The sequence below is a fragment of the Protopterus annectens genome, chromosome 13.part0, assembly GCF_019279795.1.
Source record: "Protopterus annectens isolate FY-2018-M chromosome 13.part0, PAN1.0, whole genome shotgun sequence".
In the NCBI taxonomy this organism is placed as follows: domain Eukaryota; kingdom Metazoa; phylum Chordata; order Ceratodontiformes; family Protopteridae; genus Protopterus; species Protopterus annectens.
This window is the reverse complement of record NC_056747.1, coordinates 617,795,279-617,818,707: the sequence shown is the minus strand read 5'-3', so window position 1 is coordinate 617,818,707 and position 23,429 is coordinate 617,795,279. Positions and strand designations below refer to the sequence as shown.

Genomic DNA, 23,429 nt, shown 5'->3' with positions numbered 1-23,429 from the left:
ACATCAAGTTTAGGTTCCATGGGAAAAGTGGTTCTCGAACGGGTGGGCAAAGGTGGAAAGTACCCTTCATGAAGGCCTTACAAAGCCTGTGGGACATAATAGTGGACCCACCTTCACCTACATGGAAGTTAGATATGGCCGCTAACTGTACTCTTATGGTGGATGTAGAAGCCCCTTCATGAAAAAGAATGGATAAGAATTCCAATATTTTGTGTATCGGGGCTACCAGAGGATCAATACTGTGATCTGATGCCCAACACACAAAGCGCTTCCATTTGCTCCTGTATAGCTTTCTGGTGGAGGGTTTATGAGAAGAAATTAGAATGTGTTGTACTGCAGAGGACAAAAGGTTCGACCTGGCTAAACAGGGAAGGGGAGCAGCCAAGCTGTCAATTTGAGGTATTGAAGGGATGGATGAGGAACTCCCGACGAGTGAGTCAATAGGTCTGGCACTGGGTCCAGAATCCATGGTTCCTCTATCTGATGGGATCGAAGGAAGGGAAACCAGATCTGTCGAGGCCAGAACGGTGCTATCAGGATGATCGTCCTTTCCAGGTCCCTGGCTTTCTGAAGAAATTTGGGTATCAAAGGAACAGGGGGAAATGCGTACAGGAGACCCGGGGGCCAATCGTGCACTAGAGCGTCCCTGGGGACACTCCCCGGAGGGGGGAAGTAGGGCAAAGTAGCTTCTGCATTTGGCATTCAAAGGGGATGCAAACAGATCGCAGCAAGGCTGGCCCCATCTGCGGAAAATCTTTTCCGCCACTTGAATTTTCAGGGACCACTCGTGTGGTAACAGGATGTCTCTGCTCAGCCTGTCCGCAATGACGATGGATGACCCCGGGATGTACGTTGCTATCAGAAAGTGACCCGTGGATGCAGCCCATTGCCAAATTCTCAGGGCCTCTCTGCATAACGAGTAAGACCTGGTTCCGCCTTGTTTGTTTATGTACCAGACCACTAACATATTGTCCGTCTGAACTGCTATTGTTCCCAGAGGCAAAGATTCGTGAAAGTGTTGCAACGCCAGAAACACTGCTCTCAACTCCAGGACATTGATGTGCAGATTGTACTCTGTTTTGGACCATTCTCCTTGGACTGTTGTCCCCTGAAAAAGCCCCCCCCACCCCATCAGGGGAGCGTCCGTGGTTATGGTGGCTGTAGGGCTGGGCAGGACAAAGGGGCGACCTATCATCAGATCTTGACTGTCCATCCACCATTGAAGATCCCGCTTGCAAGACTCCGTGATCAATATGTTGTGTGACAAAGGGAGTTTCTGGAACGACCACTGCGAGAAGTGCAGCCACTGTAGGACCCTCATGTGCATTCTGCCCAGAGGAACTGCAATAAGGAGAAGCTGCCATCATGCCTACGACTTTCAACACTTGCGCGGCAGGGGCTTTTCTGCTCTGCAGGAGAATAGCGATCTGATGCCTGAGAGATGACACCCTTATCAGGGGAAGCTTTATCACCGTTGCTGTTGTATCCAACTCTGCCCCTATAAATGAGGCACGCTGTGAGAGCGATAAGGTAGACTTTTCGAAGTTGATTGAGAGTCCTAAATGGGAACAGAGGCTGAGTGTGTAGTCCCTGGCTTGTACAAGATGATGCTCGGTGATGGCGGTAAGAAGCCAGTCTTCCAGATACAGAAACACCCGGAATCCTAGCCATCTCAGGTGAGACGCTACTACTGCCATGCATTTGGTGAACACCCTGGGGGCTGAGGTGAGACCAAAGGGCAGTGCTTGAAACTGGAAATGACTGGCCCCAGCCGGAAGCGCAGGTATTCTCTGGACGCTCTGGCCACTTTGAGGTGGTAGTATGCGTCCTGGAGATCTGTCGAGCACATCCAGTCATCCTTCTGTATAAAGGGGAGGATCGATTGTAGCGTGACCATCCGGAACTTTTCCTTCCTCAAGAAGGAGTTCTCTGGTCCACCAGGACTGGTTGGATGACTCTTTTTTCGAGCAGCTTTGCAATTTCTAAGGCTGCTGGATCTTGCAGATGGGGCGGATCATCTGGAAATCTCTTTTGTGCGGGGGGAATGGACATAAAGGGAATGTTGTATCCTCTGGTTACAATGCTTTGTACCTAAGAATCTGAGGAAAGGTTTAGCCAGGCCTCTGGGTACAAAGCCAAGCGACCCCCGACTGCCTCCAGAGTAGGACGGTCGGGCCTCCACTCAGGAGTGCTGGAAAGGCTTCCCAGGGACAGTATCCCTGTCGCCCTGATGCTGCGGACCTCCTCTGCCGCCTGGGCGGCGTCTTCCATTTCTTCCCCCCCTCTGCCTCTGGAGGGGCATCACTCTGTGTGGCCTGGTAAGATCCCTGAGTCTTACGGAACCACATTTTTCCGCCTCTTTGCCCTTTGGGGTATGGTCTAGTCGGAGCGGAAAAACAGACACCTACGGCAGACAGGGTCTTACCTTCTAGCTCGCACCGAGTGAGAGTCTCCTTTACTTTGGGCCCAAACAAGGTGGCACCATCAAAGGAGGCGTTGGCAAAGGAAGACTTAAAGGTTTCCGCAAAGGAGCACAGCCGCATCCAGGATTGTCTACGTAGAGCAATCACTGAGGCTGAGGCTGCAGCCCTACTCGAACCCTTGGCCGCATACGAGATGAGCCTCATGGATGAGTTGACTATTGAAGTGAGGGTGTTTAGCTGTGCTGTCACTTTGTCCGAGACAGCAGCATCTGTGTTACCCTGGAGGGTATCTCCACGCTCTTTAATGAGATCCCTCTGAAACCGCGTAAAATGCATCAGGTAGTTCAGCGAACGGATGGAAAAGGTCACTGAACTAAAAACGCGCTTCCCATACCTGTCCATAGTCCTAGAATCCTTATTAGGAGGATGGACAGAGGAAGATGCTTCAGACATTTCCTTTTTCGTGGCTGCCGCTACCACCAGAGCATCGACTGGGACTTCTTTGGTAAGACAAGTCTTGTCCTGGGGGGCGGTAATGTACTTGTTTGGTCTCCGAGGCACTGGTTCCACTGTGTCTGGTGTCTCCCACGCTCTTCGAGTTATCAGGTCCATTAGCTCGTCGAAGGGCGGGGTCACCCAGGAGGTAGAAGGTTGAGCCCCAAACGCCTTCAGCAACACCGATTCGTCTTCAGTGGGGGCAAGTGACTGCCAATCACCCCTCTGCCTTAAGATCTCCAGGATGTCAGCAAACGAGACATCCTAAGAGGGGGAACGTGGGGACCCCTCTGCCCCATCCAAATCGGTGTCAGATGTTAGAGATTCCTGTGGGGAATCAACGTGCCTCCTCTTGCACAATCTTTTCCTCGGAATCTCATCAGAGGGGGCATCTGGTGAAGCCTCTGAGGAACAGGGGACACCCTCTGGGGCTAACTGAGGTGTTGGGACTCTACGCTTGGAAGGGATCGCGGGTACAGAAGTAGAACGTGGCCCTTTAGGGGAAGGAGAAGATGACTCTGATGAAATAGATGTCTTCTCAGACAAGACCTTCCTCATAAGATCGAAAGCCCCCGACCCCCGGGCCGAGGATTCCTCCGGATCCGAAGAACCGGGAAGCCTCCCCGACACTGGAACCAAGGGGCTCCGACCCAGAGGACGGAGCCGAACTGATCTGCGCCGAGGCCCCGAGGGGGAGAGTCAGGACCGAAAATTCGGTACGGCTCTCGGCCCCGGAACCAAGGAGAGACCGTCGGCTCCGTGCCTGCTCGATAGGCTCCGAAGGCGTCGAAGTCAGCGGTGCCGATCGCACTGTGGAAGGCTTCGGCACCGAGGGTTCCACTATCATCGGTTTATCTTCTCCCGGCTCCGAAGACTGGATAGGTCTCGAAGGAGGATCCGTCAGAGACACAGGGAGGGCTTCCAGTTTCGACACCAATTGGGACGAAACCGCAATTAGCTTAGACAGAGCCGTGTTCTCCATAAGCTTCTGTACGACATGGTCCATGGCAGTTTCAGATAAAGGCCTGGAAGAACGGGTCGAAGGGGCCGAAGACGGCACCGATCGAAGAACTGACGGCGGAGGCAGCTCCGATACCGGTTCCAAGACCTGGGGTTCGATCAAAGGTAATCGTTCGAAGCTCGGCCCCGAGGTCTGTGGAGCCAGCGAACGAACTCTGAAAGAGGTGCTCGGATCAGAGGACCTGGGCTCCGACACCTTCGATGTCTTCGACCCCTACGAAGACCTAGAAGTTTGGTCAGCCTTCTCCAAAGCTTCTAAAAAGTCTGGCTTGAGTAAGCCTCTATCAGCTTCCTGCGCCTCCCATCATGACCCTTCCACTAAAGGAATGACAGATAGAGCAGTCTTCCTGCAAGTGGAGAGGGCCAAGATAGTAGACGCAGGAAGCATGATTGTCGGTGATGGACATTTTTTGTCCACACTGACACCTCTTAAATCCAGATTTTGCTTTTTCCGACATGTCCAACAACAGATAAACAATTCACACACTATCTACTGTAAGAATGTATAAAGGAATAGAAACACTGCACACAAAGTTAAATGCAAATCCAACTAGTAGTAACTATTTAATTTAAACTACTAACAAACTACTGTTGAGCCCTGACAGGAAAAGGGTATAGATACTATAGATATATATATATATATATATATATATATATATATATATATATATATATATATATATATAAGTAAGAGAAACACCACTAACTATTGTAGAAAAAACACACACACACTCTATACTATAACACTATACAGCAATATAACAACTCTTATGTAAAGATGAGAAAATAGAAAAAGTTTTTACTGGCCCGAGCTCTCTCGACGCGATCTTGTTGCAGCGGCAAACTAGATCTGAGGGATAGCAGAGAGGATCATGGGATACACACTGAGTCTCGAGCTTCTCTTAGATGCAGAGCTTGTGATGCGGCCGACTCGGAGCCGAGGATCGGCTCCGAACCCATGTGTAAGAACAAACTTCGAGATTGAACAATGTCACATGATAAGGTTTATGGATGTGGTGAGAGAGGACATGCATATGGTTGGCGTGACAGAGCAAGATGCAGAGGACAGGAAGAAATGGAAACATAATCTGCTGTGGTGACCCCTAACAGAGCAGCCAAAAGAAAAATAAGATTTATAGTCTCAGCCTATGCCCAACAGCAGGGTTGTGATAGTGAGGAAAAGTGTGCATTTAGACAGCAGCTGCAGGACCTACTAGATAAAGCAGGACAACATGAATTGGTGCTGATAACTGGTGACCTAAATGCATATATCAAGACAGACAGATAGAACAGATGTGAAGACCGCCTGGGTCCACATGGGTAAGGAAACAGGAATAAAGGAGGAGAGGCCATTCTAGACTTCTGTCTGGCAAATGGCTTGATAGTAGCCAACACATGGTTCAACCCCCTCCTAGCAAAAAATTTCAGTGATAGGGTGATCTAAAAATCAGAAAGCCTTACTTTGACAGGAAAAACTGCTGTGTTAAGGATTCTCCCTCCTTGTAAACCCTTCTATATGACAACCTATGTTTTGTAACTGCTGAAAACTGTTTTTGTTCATTTGGACAATCCCGGTAAACAAATGGAATAAATAAATAAAATGAAACAGTCTCCACACATGAACGCTTTTCACAGTATGGCAGGTAAAATTTAAAGCAGAACCAGAAAACTATGTATGATGAACACAGCAGATTAGCTGAACTCTAACAAGGATAAAAGGTCACTGGCAGGGCCAATGCCATAGCAATTGAGAAAGAAGGCATGAAACCCACAGAGAAATGTGAGGAGGAGGAGGGGAAGAAAGGCAATGAACTGCAAAGCTGCAGCAAAATAGTGATGGATGACCTGCCAAGACATCACAGCAACAACAAAGACAGGATAGATATACAGGAGAATTAAAATGCAGGGAAGATACAAAGCTGGTCACTGCTGGCAACCAGTGTAGCATTGCACAGAGAAGAAAGTGAATGGATGCTGATATTAGTGCTGCATCCAGCAATGTATGTCAAGCTGCAGAGGGTAGGAGTTAACAATTACCTTAGCTGATGGACAGAAAATGAAGGCAAGCGAAGCACATCACACACTGCCTCTGATATAACACACTGGAGTAGAATGTCATCATCAGTACAGACACAATCTGTGTCTCGCACCAGCTTTGTGGCAGTAGTATGATGGCAGATGTGCTACAAAATATTTCAAGCAGATGCAGTCTGCAGCAGACCACACAACATTGTTGGCACAATATGCACTTGTGAAACAGCCATCATTCCTTTGTTGTAGCTGTCATATTGTAAGACATCTCTTTGAAGTCTGTCAGTTTTCTTCTATGGCACATTATCCAGGAGGACAAGTAAGTCCAACTACTACTTGCTACTCCTGATGATTTGAAAGAACATGTGTGATCTGGAGACCTTCATCTACTGCATATGGATGGGATGATTCCTGTCAACACCTGCACTTGCCAGTAGGTGTACATCATTCATGGTTTATTGTCTGCCAAGAAGAACTCCAGATATGCACCAATGGTGTATATGTTAATGCCATGAAAGAATGGGGTCACATATGATGCACTAAACTGAGAAAATTAGTAAAGAACATGAATGTTAAATGTTTGAAATTCATCTTGATGGCTTATGAAAAGGCAATCCTGCATTCTGTGTACACCACTATCCCAAAAGTAATGTGAACATCTCTCTCTTCCACCACTGTCAGATTATTTAGAAGTATCTACAGAACTTTAGATTACATTGAAGATAATACCATGTTTCCAGGGTGGTACCTAATGGAGGTGAAAGAAATTCAGACACTGTCCTTCCTGCTTCCAGAACATATTTAGGGGGTACACTGTAAGCTGCAGGAAAACATGTCCTCTATCTTAGCACTCCTCTTTGAGCAGTCTGGAAATAATTAAATCCTTGGTACATACCAATCATACGGCAGTAGGGTTTTCAAGAGAGAAGACTGGCATTTCTATACTCTTGTGACATGTAGTCCATACAAGATATTAAACTGCATGAGTTACCACATACCTAGAAGAGTGTGGAGGTGCAGCACAGATGTCCTTGATGGCTACACAGGTTTTCCATAACCCAACTGCTGGAGCTGCTGAAGGTGGTTTGGAAGGACTAGGATTAAGTCAGTGTAGAGAAGAAATCCATCATTTGGTGATGGGAAGAACACACTGCCTCAAAAAAAGAAGTGGAAAATCGGTGATGAGACCCTTTTGCACAACTGTCAAATGGTGCACCATTATCAGCCTGGCATATCTGCATGCCACTGCACACCATCTTACTGTGTACTGTACCCACCTTTGTCTCTGATTGTGTGAAGTGCACAGTATATTACTTTCCATTTTGCATCTTACATATGATTGGAGGTTTTGGGTTGGGTTAGTGGCACCTGGGGTATGTCTGCATTTAGTAACATTGTGGTTACTCATGTTCAACCTACTGCATCCACCGGTGCGGTGTTTGCTGTCATATATGGATTATAATTGCAGTGTTTGTTATAATACATGGTTTACAGGGGTACCCTAACTTTCTGAGCGTGGTGATCCCCCTTTTCAAGCTGATACACTATCCGCATGGTCAGGCAGCTGGTATGCATGTGTCTCATTCTCAATCTGATATGTTCCTTGCATGGCCAGGTATACAGTATGTGTATGTTATTTTTTAAAGCTGAAACTTTATCTGCATGGCCAGTTATTAGGTGTGTGCCATTACCCCCAGATGGCTACCCCAGCCAAACACAGTACTATCCCAAGCCTCAAAATCTCTACTACTATTGGTCCTGTACATTATGACACATAATATGTATCCTATACAAACACCGTTCCTAAATCTCAACAAACTATGTAACAGAATGCTTTTCCCTTTAAAATTACTCATTTGTAGCTATCTCCCATTACCTTACTTTTACGTTCCATTGCACAGGATTGTTTGAAGAGTGTTTTAGACGTGAAGAGAGTGTCTGACAGAGTGATGTTTATGAAGCTCGAAATTGATGATGTAATGCTGAATGTTGTTAGTGCATATGCTCCACAAGTTGGGTGTGCGATGGATGAGAAAGAGAAATTTTGGAGTGAGTTGGATGAAGTTGTGGTGAGTGTACCCAAGGGTGAAAGACTAGTGATTGGAGCGGACTTTAATGGGCATGTTGGTGAAGTGAACAGAGGGGATGAGGAAGTGATGGGTAGGTATGGTGTTAAGGAGAGGAATGCAGAAGGTCAGATGATTGTGGATTTTGCGAAAAGGATGGACATGGCTGTGGTGAATACGTATTTTAAGAAGAGGGGGGAGCATAGGGTGATGTACAAGAGTGGAGGAAGATGCACACAGGTGGATTATATCCTATGTAGGAGGGCCAGTCTGAAGGAGATTGGAGACTGTAAAGTGGTGGCAGGGGAAAGTGTAGTTAAGCAGCATAGAATGGTGGTCTTTAGGATGAAGTTGGTGATCAAGAAGAGGAGGAGGAATGTGAAAGCAGTGCCAAGGATTAAATGGTGGAAGTTAAAAAAGGGTGATTGTGAAGTGGAGTTTAGGGAAGAGTTAAGACAGGCACTGGGAGGCAGTGGAGAGTTACCGAATAGCTGGGTAACTACAGCAGAACTAGTAAGGGAGACTGCTAGAAAGGTGCTTGGTGTGACATCTGGACAGAGGAAGGAGGTCAAGGAGACCTGGTGGTGGAATGAGGAAGTACACAAGAGTATACAGAGGAAGAGGCTGGCGAAGAAGAAGTGGGATTGTCAAAGAGATGAAGAAAGCAGACATGAGTATAAGGAGATGAGGCGCATGGCAAAGAGAGTGGTGGCGAAAGCTAAGGAAAAGGCGTATGGAGAGTCGTATGAGAGACTAGACACTAAAGAGGGAAAAAAGGACAGATTGGCTAGACAGAGGGACAGAGCTGGGAAAGATGTGCAGCAAGTAAGGGTGATAAAGGATAGTGAGGGAAAGGTACTCACAAGAGAGGCGAGTGTGTTGAGTAGATGGAAAGAGTATTTTGAGAGGCTGATGAATGAAGAGAATGAGAGAAAGAGAAGGTTGGATGATGTGGGGATAGTGAATCAGGAAGTGAAACAGATTTGCAAGGAGGAAGTAAGGACAGCTATGAAGAGGATGAAGAATGGAAAGGCTGTTGGCCCAGATGACATCCCAATGGAAGCATGGAGGTGCTTAGGAGAAATGGCAGTGGAATTTTTAACTAGATTGTTTAATGAAATTTTGGAAAGTCAGAGGATGCCTGAGGAGTGCAGAAAAAGTGTTTTGGTACCTATCTTTAAGAATAAGGGTAATGTGCAGAGCTGCAGTAACTACAAAGGGATAAAATTGATCAGTCACAGCTTGAAGTTATGGGAGAGAGTAGTAGAAGCTAGGTTAAGAAGGGAAGTGATGATTAGTGATCAGCAGTATGGTTTCATGCCAGGAAAGAGCACTACAAATGCGATGTTTGCTCTGAGAGTGTTATTGGAGAAATACAGAGAAGGTCAGAAGGAGTTGCACTGTGTCTTTGTAGACTTGGAGAAAGCATATGATAGGGTGCCTAGAGAAGAGTTGTGGTATTGTATGAGGAAGTCGGGAGTGGCAGAGAAGTATGTAAGAGTGGTACAGGATATGTACGAGGGTAGTGTGACAGTGGTGAGGACTGCAGTGGGAGTGACAGATCCGTTTAAGGTGGAGGTGAGATTACATCAAGGATCAGCTCTGAGTCCTTTCTTATTTGCAGTGGTGATGGACAGGTTGACAGATGAGATCAGACAGGAGGCCCCGTGGACTATGATGTTTGCAGATGACATTGTGATCTGTAGTGAGAGTAGGAATCAGGTTGAGGAGACTGGAGAGGTGGAGATATGCTCTAGAGAGCAGAGGAATGAAGGTCAGCAGGGCTAAGACAGAATATATGTGTGTAAATGACAGGGAGGGTAGAGGAATGGTGAGGATGCAGGGAGTAGAGTTGGTAAAGCTGGACGAGTTTAAGTACTTGGGATCAACAGTTCAGAGTAATGGTGAATGTGGAAGAGAGGTGAAGAAGAAAGTACAGGCAGGGTGGAATGGGTGGAGAAGAGTGTCAGGAGTGATTTGTGACAGACGGGTACCAGTAAGAGTGAAAGGGAAGGTCTACAAGACAGTAGTGAGACCAGCTATGTTATATGGGTTGGAGACAGTGGCATTGACAAAAAGGCAGGAGTCAGAGCTGGATGTGGCAGAGTTAAAGATGTTAAGATTTTCATTCGGTGTGACTAGCATGGCTAGGATTAGGAATCAGTATATTAGAGGGTCAGCTCATGTTGGACAGTTTGGTGACAAAGCAAGAGAGACGAGATTGCGTTGGTTTGGACATGTGCTGAGGAGGGATGATGGGTATATTGGGAAAAAGATGCTAATGATGGAGCTGCCAGGTAAGAGGAAAAGAGGAAGGCCTAAGATAAGGTTTATGGACGTGGTGAGAGAAGACATGCAGGCGGTTGGTGTGACAGAGCAAGATGTAGAGGATAGGAAGAAATGGAAAGAGATGATCCGCTGTGGTGACCCCTAACGGGAAAAGCCGAAAGATGATGATGATTGCACAGGATCACTGTCTTCCTGCATATATAACTCTTCCAGCTTTGTCCTAACGCAGAGCTCGTAGGCACAGACCTCTAACACTTTCTGCCTCTCTACTGCAGAGCTTTTACAGATTTATGCTCTTCAGACCAAAGCTGTAAGGATCATTCAAACTGGTACTCCTGTTAACTGATGGCAAAGTAGTCTGGGAAAGTACAGCTGTTTAAGTTGAACTCACCATAACAGTAGATGTTCGAATGATCACTGTTGCAGTAGCCTTAGCTATATGTGTTATATTCTGCCAAGGGTATAACAGCCGGCTAGCTTCCAAAGCTTCAGGGCACCTTCCATAAGCCCAAAGTCTCTAGCAGCCCAAGCTGAGTTGACTAAAAGACAAGTTTGGGCACAAAGCCCTTCAGAGCTTTCCTGCTAGCAGACACAGGGAGGATGAAACCTGAAAGGACAATGCTAGAAACAACAAAAAATATATGTCCATATCCTGGCATAAAATACAAACCAGAAAAACAAGGTGGGGGGGGGTGGCTACTGCAGCAGTGATCATTTCAACAGCTACTATTATAGTACGTTCAACTTACAAAGCTGTACTATGTTCTGCATACTGATCTCTGCTGCAGTAACCTTAGCTATATGGGTAGATTACCTTAGCTAACTATATTACGGAGATGGAAGGAGAAGGGTCTATGAGCTCCTGGGAAATGGTCCTAGCAAAACTTGATCTAGACCTAGAGAGAGAGTCAAGCTTATAGCTCTTTGTAAAAGTATGTATAGAAGACTAAGTAGCAGCTTCTAGAATACTTCTAGAATCCAACCCTTCTAAAAAGACATACATGAAGCCAAGACCCTGGAAGAGTGGGCCTTGATGTTGCCTGAAATACATTTGTTATAGTGAGTGTAACAAAAGGTAATAGCCTAAGACAACCACTTGGAAACCGTCTTTTTGACACAGGTTGTCCCTTCTTCTAACCTTCACACAAGATATGACCAACTGATCCGAAGATCTGAAGTATTTAGTTCTCTCAAGATAGTACCCGAGTTGTCTGCAGACATCTAAAGTATGGAGTATCCTTTCTCCCTCATTTTTAGGCTCAAGAAAGAAAACGGGGAGGCAGACAGTTTGGCTTAAAGAAAACCTGGATATCACTTTCGGTATAAAAGAAGGCTTAGTTCTCAAATAAACCCTGTCCCCATGGAAAATGAGATAGGGTTGAATCACCATAAGAGCTTGCAACTCAGATACCCTTCTTGCAGAGGTCAGAGCAATCAGTAAAACTGTCTTCCATGTTAAGAACCTCAAGTCAGCCAGATTAGCTGGTTGAAGTGGAGTGATTGTTAGCTTCTCTAACACAAAACTGAGATCTCAAGTAGGGGTCACTGGTTTTCTAGGAGTTCTGTTATGCAAAACCCCTTTCATCAACATTTTGACATGAGACTGCATTGAAAGATGAGGATTCATGAGCAGACATGGTGAAATGGCCGATAAATGAACCTTGATAGAGGAATAAGAAAGGTTATAGGATAGTAAGTCACACAAATATTGTAAAATTATAGAACAACCATCCCTGAATGGGTGTTGGTTATGTTGTTGGCACTAGCTAGAAAACCTCTTCCATTTACTTCTTCTTCTTCTTTTGGCTGCTCCCGTTAGGGGTCGCCACAGCAGATCATTTGTTTCCATTTCTTCTTGTCCTCTGCACCTTGCTCTCTCACACCAACCACATGCATGCCCTCTCTCATCACATCCATAAACCTCATCTTACGCTTTCTTCTTTTCCACTTACCTGGCAGCTCCATCCTTAGCATCCTTCTTCCAATATACCCAACACCCCTCCTCAGCACCTGTCCAAACCAATGCAATCTCGCATCTCTGGCTTTGTCTCCAAACCATCCAACCTGAACTGACCCTCTGATATACTCATTTCTAATCCTGTCCATTCTCGTCACACCCAATGCAAATTTTAACATCTTTAACTCTGCCACCTCCAGCTCCGACTCCTGTCCTTTCGTCAGTGCCACCATCTCCAATCCATATAACATAGTTGGGCTCACTACCATCTTGTAGACCTTCCCTGTTACTCCTACTGGTACCAGACTGTCACAAATCACTCTCAGCACTCTTCTCCACCCACTCCACCCTTCCTGCACTCTCTTCTTCCACACTGACCATTACTATGAGCTGTTGATCCCAAGCATTTAAACTCATCCATCTTCGCCAACTCTGCTCCCTGCATCCTCACCAGTCCTCTGTCCTCCTTTTCATTCACAAAAAAGAAGTTATGTACCTACCATAACGTTCCATGTTAGTTGTCTTCTTCTTGCCTTCTTTCTTGCTGGTTGGGTTCGGAGCTGATCCTCGGCTCCGACTCGGCCATCTTCAAAAGCTCGAGAGCTGCTTACTGGCTCGAGGCCCCCTATATCCCATGATGCCTGGTGCTAGATACCCAGATCTCGTTTAGTAAGACTAACTGCAGACATAATAAGAAAAGGAATCCTATCCTAGAATGCATAAACCCTACTGGAGAGACTACTAGTCAGAAAGGAACAGCCGGAGAAGTCTCAGCCAGTGAAAAATCAAGAGGAACTCTTCTCGGTCCACTAGGATAGGGGGATGGAGGGTGGGACGCAAGAAAGAAGGCGAGAAGAAGACAACTAACATAGAACATTATGGTAGGTACAGACCTTCTTTATGTTAAGTTGTCTATCTCGCCTTCATTCTTGCTGGTTGGGACAGCGTCCCTAGCACCTAAAATCCTGAGTGACTCATCGGGACAGACTCTTCAGAACAGTGGAACCAAAATCAGCTCTGCTCCTAGAAACCACATCCAACTTGTAATGCGAAGTGAAAGTATGTGGGTTGGCCCACGTAGCCGCAGCACAAATAGATTCCATGGGCAACCTAGCCTGAAAGGCTGCCGAAGTGGCTAAAACTCTGGTGGAGTAACCTTTTGGTTTGACTGGCAATTCTTTATTCTTCAGTTGATATATAAATGTGATGATAGAAGTCAACCACCTGGATAAGACAGGAAAAGTTGGTCCGATTTTCTAATGTCCTTAGTTCTATGCAAATAAAAGCGTAGTTGCCTGGGAACATCTAACTGATGCAACTTATATTCCGCCCTGTTGGAGTGGTTAGGAAAAAACACTGGGAGGTCTATGGACTGATTTAAGTTATTCTCCGAAGAGACCTTAGGAAGGAAGGAAAGATTAGTCCTGAGAGCAACCCTGTCATTGTGGAACACAAGGTACGGAGGACGGATAGAAAGAGCCTGAAGTTCTGAAACTCTTCTGGCTGAAGTAATAGCTACCAGAAAAAGGGTTTTCCAAGATAAGAACTTTAAGGAACAAGAAGCTGCAGGTTCGAAAGGAGGCAAAATTAGAGAAGCTAAAATCAAATTTAGATACCACGGTGGTGGAGGATCTCTCACTGGGGGCCCGAGCAGAGTGGTCCCTTTGAGAAAGGCTTTACATAGCTTATGAGACATGATATTGTTTTCCGACAGGCCAATGTGAAAATTTGAAATTGCAGCTAACTGAACTCTAATCGTAGCGGAAGCAGACCCAGCATGGGAGAGTTCCGCAAGAAATTCCAAAATGTGGTGTACAGGGGCTGAGAAAAGGGGTCTATACTCTTAGCCTCTGCCCAGGAAGAAAAACGTTTCCAGTTACCAGCGTACGTTTTTCTAGTTGTAGACTTGTGCAATGACAAAATGATTTCATGCACAGAGGGGGAGATATCTGGAAGCCTGGCTAAAGTTGGAAGTGGAGCAACCAAGCAGTGAGCTGGAGAGATCGTAGGGATTGGTGCAGCCCGCCCGATTGATGAATCAGAAGGTGTGGAACTAGATCTAGATTCCAAGGCTGCTCGAGAAGATGGCGATGTAGGAACGGGAACCATATTTGTCGAGGCCAGTAAGGAGCAATGAGGATCATTTTGCAGCCCAATATGGTAGCTTTCTGTATTCGCTTTGGGATTAGGGGGAAAGGAGGGAATGCATAAAGAAGTCCCTGAGGCCAATAGTGGACTACAGCATCTCTGGGGGAATGTCCGGGAAGTGGAAGGAGAGAGAAGAAATTGCTGCACTTGCTGTTGAAGGGAGTTGCAAAAAGGTCGCACCAAGGTTGGCCCCATTTGCGGAAGATTTGGTCCGCAACTACCTGATTCAGAGACCACTCGTGAGGCATGAGAATTGCTCTGCTCAGCCTGTCTGCTATGACGTTGGACCTCCCAGGGATGTGCGTTCCGATCAGAAACCGTTGGGAAGAGATCGCCTACTGCCAGAGTCTGAGTGCTTCTCGACATAGGGGGTAGGACCCGGTTCCGTCCTGCTTTTTGATGTACCACACTACCGACATATTGTCCGTTTGAATTGCAGAGGTCCTGGTAGGAAGAGAGTCCTGAAGAGCCTGCAACGCTAAGAGCACGGCTCTCATCTCCAAGACGTTTATATGCAAATGGTACTTGTGAGGTTGCCAGGTGCCTTGGACTGTTCTGCCCTGATAATGCCCCCCACCCACCTGATCAGGGAGGCGTCCGTGGTCACCGTAGCAAATGGAGGGGGGAGTACAAATGGTCTGCCGTGGGACACTGATGTGGAGACCATCCACCACGCAAGGTGCTCCTTGCATGCTTGTGTGATCATAATCATGTAAGACATGGGAAGCTGCTGGAAAGACCATTGGGTGAAAAGAAGCCACTGTGAAAATGAGCTAGAGGGACAAGTATGATTGCTGCTGCCATGAGACCCAGAGTTTGGAGGACAAACCTGGCTTGAATTTATTTGCATGCTAATAAAACCTTCACATGTTGGCGAATCACTAGTACCCTGTCTGGTGGAAGGCTCGCTGACATGTGTTTGGTATTTAAATTTGCGCCTATAAAGGTGATAGATTGATAGGGTGACAATGCAGACTTTTCGAAAATTATTGTGATACCTAGCCTGGAGCAAGTCTCGATAGTGCAGTCTCTGGCTCACAGAAGGTGATGCCTGGTGGTAGCAGTGAGGAGCCAGTCGTCTAGATATGGAAACACCTGGAATCCTTGCTGTCTCAGGTGAGTGGTAACTACTGCCATACATTTGGTGAACACCCTGGGGGCTGTGGTGAGACCAAAGGGCAGAGCTCTGAACTGATAATGGCTGGCTCCCAGCCGGAAGCGAAGGAATCTTCTGGAGCATCTGTCCATTTTGATGTGGTAGTATGCATCCTGAAGATCTATAGAGCACATCCAATTGTCCTGACCCAGGAAGGGTAAAATGGACTGTAGCGTGACCATCCGAAACTTCGTTCTTTGTACAGACCTGTTCAGTCTGCTGAGATCCAGAATGGGTCTCCAGTCCCCTGTCTTTTTTGGTACCAAAAAGAACCTTGAGTAAATTCCGGATCCTTGTTGGTCTGCTGGGACTTGCTGGATGGCCCTTTTTCTTAGCAGTTTTGAGACTTCTTAAACTGCTTGGTCCCTTAGATTGGGTGGAACGTCTGGAAGGGACTTGTTTAACCTTAAGGGGGTGCGAACAAAGGGAATTCTGTAGCCTCCGGATATAACTGACTGTACCCATCTGTCTTGTGTTATGTCTTGCCAGGCTCTTGGGTACAGTGATAATCTTCTCCCGACTGCCTCCAGAGGTGGGCAGCCGGGTAACCCTTCAGGGATGCTGGAGGGGCTTCTCAGAGAAGGATTCTCTGCAGCCCTGATTTTGCGGACCCCCACTGCCACGAGGGTGGCGTCTATTATTGTTCCCTCCTCTGCCTCTGAATGGGAACTCACCACGTGTGTCTGGCAAGGCTCCCTGGGATTTCTGGAACCACATCTTTCCACTCTTCTGACCCTTGGGATATGGTCTGGAAGGAGTGGAAAAACAGACTCCTATGGCAGAGAGAATTTTGCCTTCCTGCTCATACCTGGTAAGGGTGTCCTTCACCTGTGATCCAAAGAGAAAGGAACCATCAAAGGGGGTGCTGGTGAAAGACGCTCTGAAAGGTTCCACAAAGTTACATAGCCGCATCCAAGAGTGCCTCCTTAGGGCAATGCCTGTGCCTGCGGCTCTACTCGCACCATTGGCTGCATACGAAATGAGCCTCATGGAGGAGTTTACCACTGAATTAAGAGTCGCCAGCTGGGAGGCTGCCTTAGCCTGGGCTCCCTCAACTGATGGATCTCGGAGGGTATCTCCAAGCTCTTTAAGGAGATCCCTTTGAAGACGGGTAAAGTCGCACAAATAATTCAGGGACCTCATGGAAAAGGTCGCTGAAGAGAACATCTGCTTCCCATATCTGTCCATTGTCCTGGACTCCTTGTTAGGGGGATGGACAGATGAAGAAGTTTCTGCCAACTCCTTCTTTGTGGCCGCCGCTACCACCATGGCATCAACAGGGACACCTTTGGTCAAAAACTGTTTGTCCTGTGGTGCAGCAATGAATTTGGCAGGACTTCTGAGGGTCGGTTCCACTGTGTCTGGAGCTGACCACGCCTTCCGAGCCACCACAGACATCAGTGGGTCGAAAGGCGGAGACACCCAGGAGGTGGAAGGTCAGGATCTAAATGCATCCAGGAATACCGACTCATCCTCGGAAGGGCTTAGGGCAGTCCAGTTCCCCCTCTGCCTAAGCATCTCAAGGATGTCTGAAAAGGAGACATATTCAGAGGGGGATCTTGGGGACCCTTCCAAATCCTCTAAGTCAGTATCCGATGTGACAGACTCAGGGGAGTCAACATGCTTCCTCTTGCATTTCCTCTTATGAGGTGGCTCTTCTGAATGATCAGGGGAGGCCTCGAAAGAGGAAGATACACCCAAAGGGGTGTCCTGGAGTGCTGGATCCCCACGCTTGGGATCTGGAAGAGGGGCAGAGGCTGACACAGGTACCATAGGGGGAGGAGCCGATGGGGTCGATCGTGGGACTGACTCGGTGGCCAGTACACTCCTCATCACCTCAAAGGCATCCCTGGCCAGATGCAGAGAGGGCTCCGTTTCCGAAGAAACCAGAATCCCTCTCCGCACCGAGGGGGACGGCTCGGAGGCAGATGTGGGAGCCGAGCTCACCTGAGCCGAAGCCCCGAGGGGGAGAGCAGGGTCGCACAAGGGTCCGATGCCACTCGCCCCCTCGGAGCCGATGAGGGAGTCCCAGCACATAGATCCCTCCAGGGACAGTACCATGGAAGGGATCTGAGCCGATGACCGAACCAAAGGAGAAGGTATCGGAGCTGATGGTTCCATGACTCGAACCCCAACGAACTCCGTCTCCGAGCTCAAAGGATGAGTCGGAGGAGGAATATCTACAGACGTGGACGGAGCCGACACCTGATGAGGGGGGCTGGACAACATTTTGGCTACGGCCTGCGATTTTAACAGCCTACTGACCACTCTTTCCAAGTCATGGTCAGAAAGTCTTGAGGACCGAGAAGAGTGGGATGAGCGATGACTACGCTCCGACTAGAGCAGAGGTGATCTTGGAGCCGAACGTATCGACTCCAGAGAAGGAGACCTGGATATTTTTTGACTCTCAGACGGCTCTGAGGAACATGTCGGAGCTGACTGGGAGGAAGGAACATCTATTCCAGCCGGAGCCGAGAAGGATGGTATAGCTTCACCCAACGCCGGCTCTGAACTGCGAGCCGAAGGTTTAGGTGGCCTGGAATATTTCACGGACTGAGCCTTAGCCGGTGAATCTTGGGGCTTAAGCAAACCCCTCAGGATCAACTTGTTTTTGTGCTCCTGCAGGACTCTTGGACTGAATGCATGGCAAATTGAGCAAGAGTCCTGCAGGTGCACGGCGTCCAGACAATAAACACAAGAAGTGTGACCATCTGTCAGAGACATCTTCTGACAGCATGAGTCACATTTCTTGAATCCGGACGGCTTAGGATCCTTGGACATCCTGAAGGAAAACCAAGGAACAAAGAAACACACACAGAAAAGTTAAGGTAACAAATTCTACACTAAAACTGACAGTTTAATGACAAGAAAAATGATAATAATAAAGTTTTATATGACCTGAGCCAGTAGAACAACCTCGCAGCAGAAGCAGCAAATGAGATCTGGGTATCTAGCGCCAGGCATCATGGGATATAGGGGGCCTCGAGCCAGTAAGCAGCTCTTGAGCTTTTGAAGATGGCCGAGTCAGAGCCGAGGATTGGCTCCGAGCCCAACTAGCAAAAATGAAGGCAAGATAGACAACTTAACATCATATATTCTGTCTTAGACCTGCTGACCTTCATTCCTCTCCTCTCTAAAGTATATCTCCACCTCTCAAGGGTCTCCGCAACCTGTTCCCTACTCTCACTACAGATCACAACATCATACGCAAACACCATAGTCCACGGGGACTACTGCTTGATCTTGTCTGTCAACCTTTACTATATCTTGTCTGTCAACCTTTACTAATATATGATTTTCTAGTAGTATGCTTTCTTGCCTCCATGAACACCTGCTGTACGTCCTCAAAAAACAAGTGCTAAAAGGAATTAAGACCCATCATCTAGGCAGTCAGCTGAAGATGAATGATGCTGGGGTATATCAAACCCCTTGGTCTTGTGTAAGTAGATCCAGTCTGTGAGAAAGCTTGTGATAATTTCCAAAGATGGGAGAACTATGTCTGCCTGGGTCAGTAGAGAGTTGCCACAATGATCTTTGGGGATTTCTTCTGGATCTTCAGAATTACCCTGGATATTACAGGAAAGGGTGGAAATACATACAGGAACATTCCTGCCCAAAGAAAAGCCATCTGTATGCCAGGCATTCTTGCATGGACTCCTGGGATAGAATTTTGCCAGTTGATTGTTCAGACAGGAGGCAAATAAGTCTACCTTACAAATTCACCATAGATGGATCAACTCTTGGAAGACTCCCTGATCTATGTTCCATTCATGAGAGTCTGCCCTGGTCCTGCACAGCTTGTTTACCACACAAATTTGCTCTGACGGAATGTGGAATGCCTGTAGAATGAGATTGTGCTGTGAAGCTATATCTCAATCTAACATGGATAGTCTACAAAGGGGGGTACGACCTGGTTCCCCCTTGCTTGTTAATGTACCACATGACTGTGGTATTGTCTGTAACCACTTGAACAGGTCTCAGTGACTAAAGATGGCTCATAGAGTTGAGTGCCTTGATCAGGGCAAGCATCTCCTTTATGCTTATGTGCTTGCATCTGTCTGTGGTGTTCTACAGCCCCCTGCACTCTAGCCCTCTTGAAACTGCTCCCCAAGCAAAGTCCAAAGCATCTATGGTGACTGACTACTTTAGAGCAGGGAGGGAGAAGGGGAAACCTCTATTTAAGGATATCTGTTGTCTCCGTCAAAAGATTTATCTTCTGACAAGCCCCAGCACTGTAATCTGAAAAGATAAGAGGTGTTGATGCTGGAAGCAAAGACATTTCAGATACCAATGTATCCTTCTCATGGGGAGCTTTGCCAAGGGTATCATGAAAATCATAGATGCCATGAGACGCAAAATACTGAGGTATTTCCTCACAGTGAACCAAAGTCTGAGTTGAAAACCATAAAGCAGATCTAAATAAAAATATGCTTTTTCCTGTGAAAGAAAAGGTCTTTGAACTGAATTGTCTACCTGACTTCCTAGGAACACAATCCCATGCGAGAGAGTTGAGAAAGACTTTTGAATGTTCTCTTGGAATCCCAGTTTGGGCAAGAGACCTCTCATCCAAGAGAGAGAGTCCTGACACTTTGAAAAAGACTCTGCAAGGATAAGCAAGTCATCTAACTATGGAAAAATGTGGATACCCTGTAGCCTGCAATGACATAAAACCAGAGATAGAAACCTTGTGAACACTCTTGTACTAAGGATAATTCGAAGGGTAAGACAGAAAACTGATAATGTGATTCAAACACACAAAATCTTATGAAACATCTGAAGTCTAGATAAATAGGGATATGATGATAAGCATCTTTTAAGTCTAATGTTAACAGGAAACTTGAAAGAGGAAAAAGAGGTAACAGGTTGTGAAATGACAACATTTTGAATTATGGCACAATCGCAAACATGCTTAGGAAAGAAAGATTCAGAACTGGCCTTTAAGCATTTTCTTTCTTTGGAACCAGGAACATTGTTGGATAAAACCCTTTCCCTGCCTGGGATGGAGGAATTGGTTGTATCTCTCCTTGGGACAGCATGTGATAAAGAACAGGTGGAAACAAAACAGCCTGATCTGCAGGCTGAGGAATGACCCCCCCCCCCCTGTGAAGGAGGAATTTCCTCCCACTTCTGTAACCTTGATGAATGATTTTAGAACTCATTTGTCTGAAACGACTTCTTGCTAAATATAAAAATGGAGACTCAAGACTTTTTGGAAGAGAAATGGGGCTAGGGTGGGAGGGGGTCACAAATTCTCTTGAACAGTCATTCAGACTTGTTGGACTGTACTTGGTTTTGGGAAGTTTGAGACTTCTTTTTTGGAATCAACTTGCTGTGTCTTCTTAAACATCTGTTTACCCGAATTCTGTTGAGGCTGTTTAATCTATTTTTTGCCAAAACTAGATGAGGAGAAAGAAACTGCCTTAAACAATTTGGAAATGAAGGCCTGAAAAATCTTTAGAGATTCCCTGATCAGCTTGCCCCTTTCAGCACACTTTTTGATCACATCTGCAGCAGAAGGGCCAAACACTAAATCTCTATCCAAAGAGAATTTAAAATCTAATTTTTTACATCATCTGGGAGGTTCTGAGGATGTAGCCAAGAAAACTTTCCTGAAACAGTATCGGAGTATAAGTGGCCATAGCCCTGGAAGGACTGTCAACAGACTCACAGACACTCTGCAAACGATGAGTAGTGACCTGTGCAAAAAAAAAAAAAAGTTATTTAAAGCATATTTTTCTTCACAAGAAGAAAACATATATAAAACATTAATCATACTTTCACAATTTGCCAGAACAAACATTAACATATGAGCCTGATAATTCAAAATGCTGAAAATCAAAGTAGCAGAAATGTATACTTTTCCCCCCATACCTAGCAATCATTTTCCCATCCTTATTAAAAACAGTAGGATTGGAATTAACTAAGTGCTTATCAACAATGGAATCAAATAAGGCTATAGCTGCAGGTTCAGGTTTGGGAATATAAAAATTTAAAACTAAGGAACTTTATACATCCTATTTGCCTTTTTAGAGAAAGCGGGTTGACTATCATGAAAACTGAAGGCAGTAAGATACACATCTTCTAAGCCGGAGAGGCCAGGAGGAATGGGAGTAGGTTCTGTAAAATTCTTCTGTAATAACTTACAGTATTTTCTGAGGTACTGAAAAACCTCAGTGTTCTCCCACTGAAAACACTGGGACATACTAGCAATATTCTCATAGAAAGAGAAACTTCCGCGAGGAGAATCAGAAACTGAGTGCTCCTTTGAGTCTGTATCAGAAGTTCTAAATCAGAACTTCCTGTTCAGACTCAGAATCTTGAATCTCTTCAGGAAAAGAAGAACCCCTCTTTCTTTTAACAGAAACCACTTTACAAGAAGGATCAATAGGCTGAACTAAGCCCTGAGACAGTCCTAGTGAAGTACTCCTAGCCAAAGAAATTTGAGGGGGAGTAGACATATGCATGGTTTTCTGTTTCTTTTTGACAGGAAAAATGGGTCCAGTCATATTACCAATGACAACAGCTGCTTCCCCAGGGATGGGCACAGCATTTTGAAACAACAAGTAAACTTTCCCTGTTCTCTCTCCCAGGACCAACAAAAGTGACTCTCCCTTTCCCACTGAGGGGTCCCCAACAGCTGCAGAGGGCATGGTAGATTCACCCACCTGTGGCTGAGGCATATGGGTTCTCTGCTGTGGTGGCAAAGGCTGTTTGCTTAAGTTTTTCTTTTTGTGACTGGAAGAAGGACCGACTGTAGGACTGGTACATTGTTCCATGGTTAAGCTGCAAATGGTGCCTCTTTCCTGGGGAATGCAAGCAGCAAATGCCAGTAAAATTATCATTTCACAAAATGTATTTTGTTGACAGAAAAAAAGCACAGTAAAAAGCACTTTAAAACACTAAGGCAGCCCCACAAAGGAAAAATAAACACAATTTCTCCCAAAAATTACATGGTCAGCTAGTATACACTAATTTTAAACTGACAGAAAGAAATGAGTGCTCTGTTTACAAGAACGTTACAGTCTTGAGACAGTTTTTTGAAGAACAACACTCCTAGCATTAAAATAACTTTCCTGAAGAGGAAAGCAATAAGGCGTCAACAAAATTTAAGAAAATGGAAACTTTTTTCCCCAAAGGGAACTTGTCTGCCCAACGAAGAAAAGCACAAGCCAACTACTGTTCATCAAAAGCCTCTGAGGAGCATAGTCTTTGGTGGCAGCTAAGCTCTGAAAGGCTTAACTTGTCTTAAGTCAGTTCAAGCTGCTTGACAGTTTGAATGCGAGAAAAGTGCCCTGAAACTTTGGAAGCTGGCCGGCTATTATATTCTTGGCAGGATATACCCCATATAGCTAAGGTTACTGCGTCAGTGATCAGTATGAAGAGGATCTCTTCTCTTGTCTTCAACATCTCCAGGTGGCAGAATTAAAATGCTGGCACCTATGGCAGTGCATGACATCATGATTCTCCATAACACAATATGGGCAATGCTGGTGCCAATCCTGACAAAAATCTGACAGTCATGGGGACAATTATTTGATTTAAATGTATATACCAAACATGGAACTTTAGACTGATATGCAGCAGGATCAAGACTAAAACACAGTAGCTTTGTGCAGTGGCAGTATCATAGCCAATGGGGCTTGCCTGAGGGGGTGATTATTGCTAATTGAAATCTAAGACCAAAACACAGTAGAGAAAGAAAATATTTACCTGATGATAGATGAAACTGGCACTGTAAAATGAAGGCAAGGCTATAAAATGCATATATCCAACAGTAATTGTAAGAAAAGTTAATAAATGCATTCTTGTTCCACAAGCCATGAGGCTGAAATATGAAAATATAT

The 23,429-nt window shown here is 45.9% G+C and overlaps 1 protein-coding gene and 1 pseudogene across 3 annotated transcripts in view; one reads left to right on the top strand and one right to left on the bottom strand.

The window, feature by feature from the left end:
• TEX14 (testis expressed 14, intercellular bridge forming factor) overlaps positions 1 to 23,429 on the bottom strand; it is a 3,435,352-nt gene that overhangs the window by 963,488 nt on the left and 2,448,435 nt on the right. The window lies entirely within an intron of this gene.
• On the top strand, positions 23,190 to 23,339 carry LOC122788473 (annotated as a pseudogene).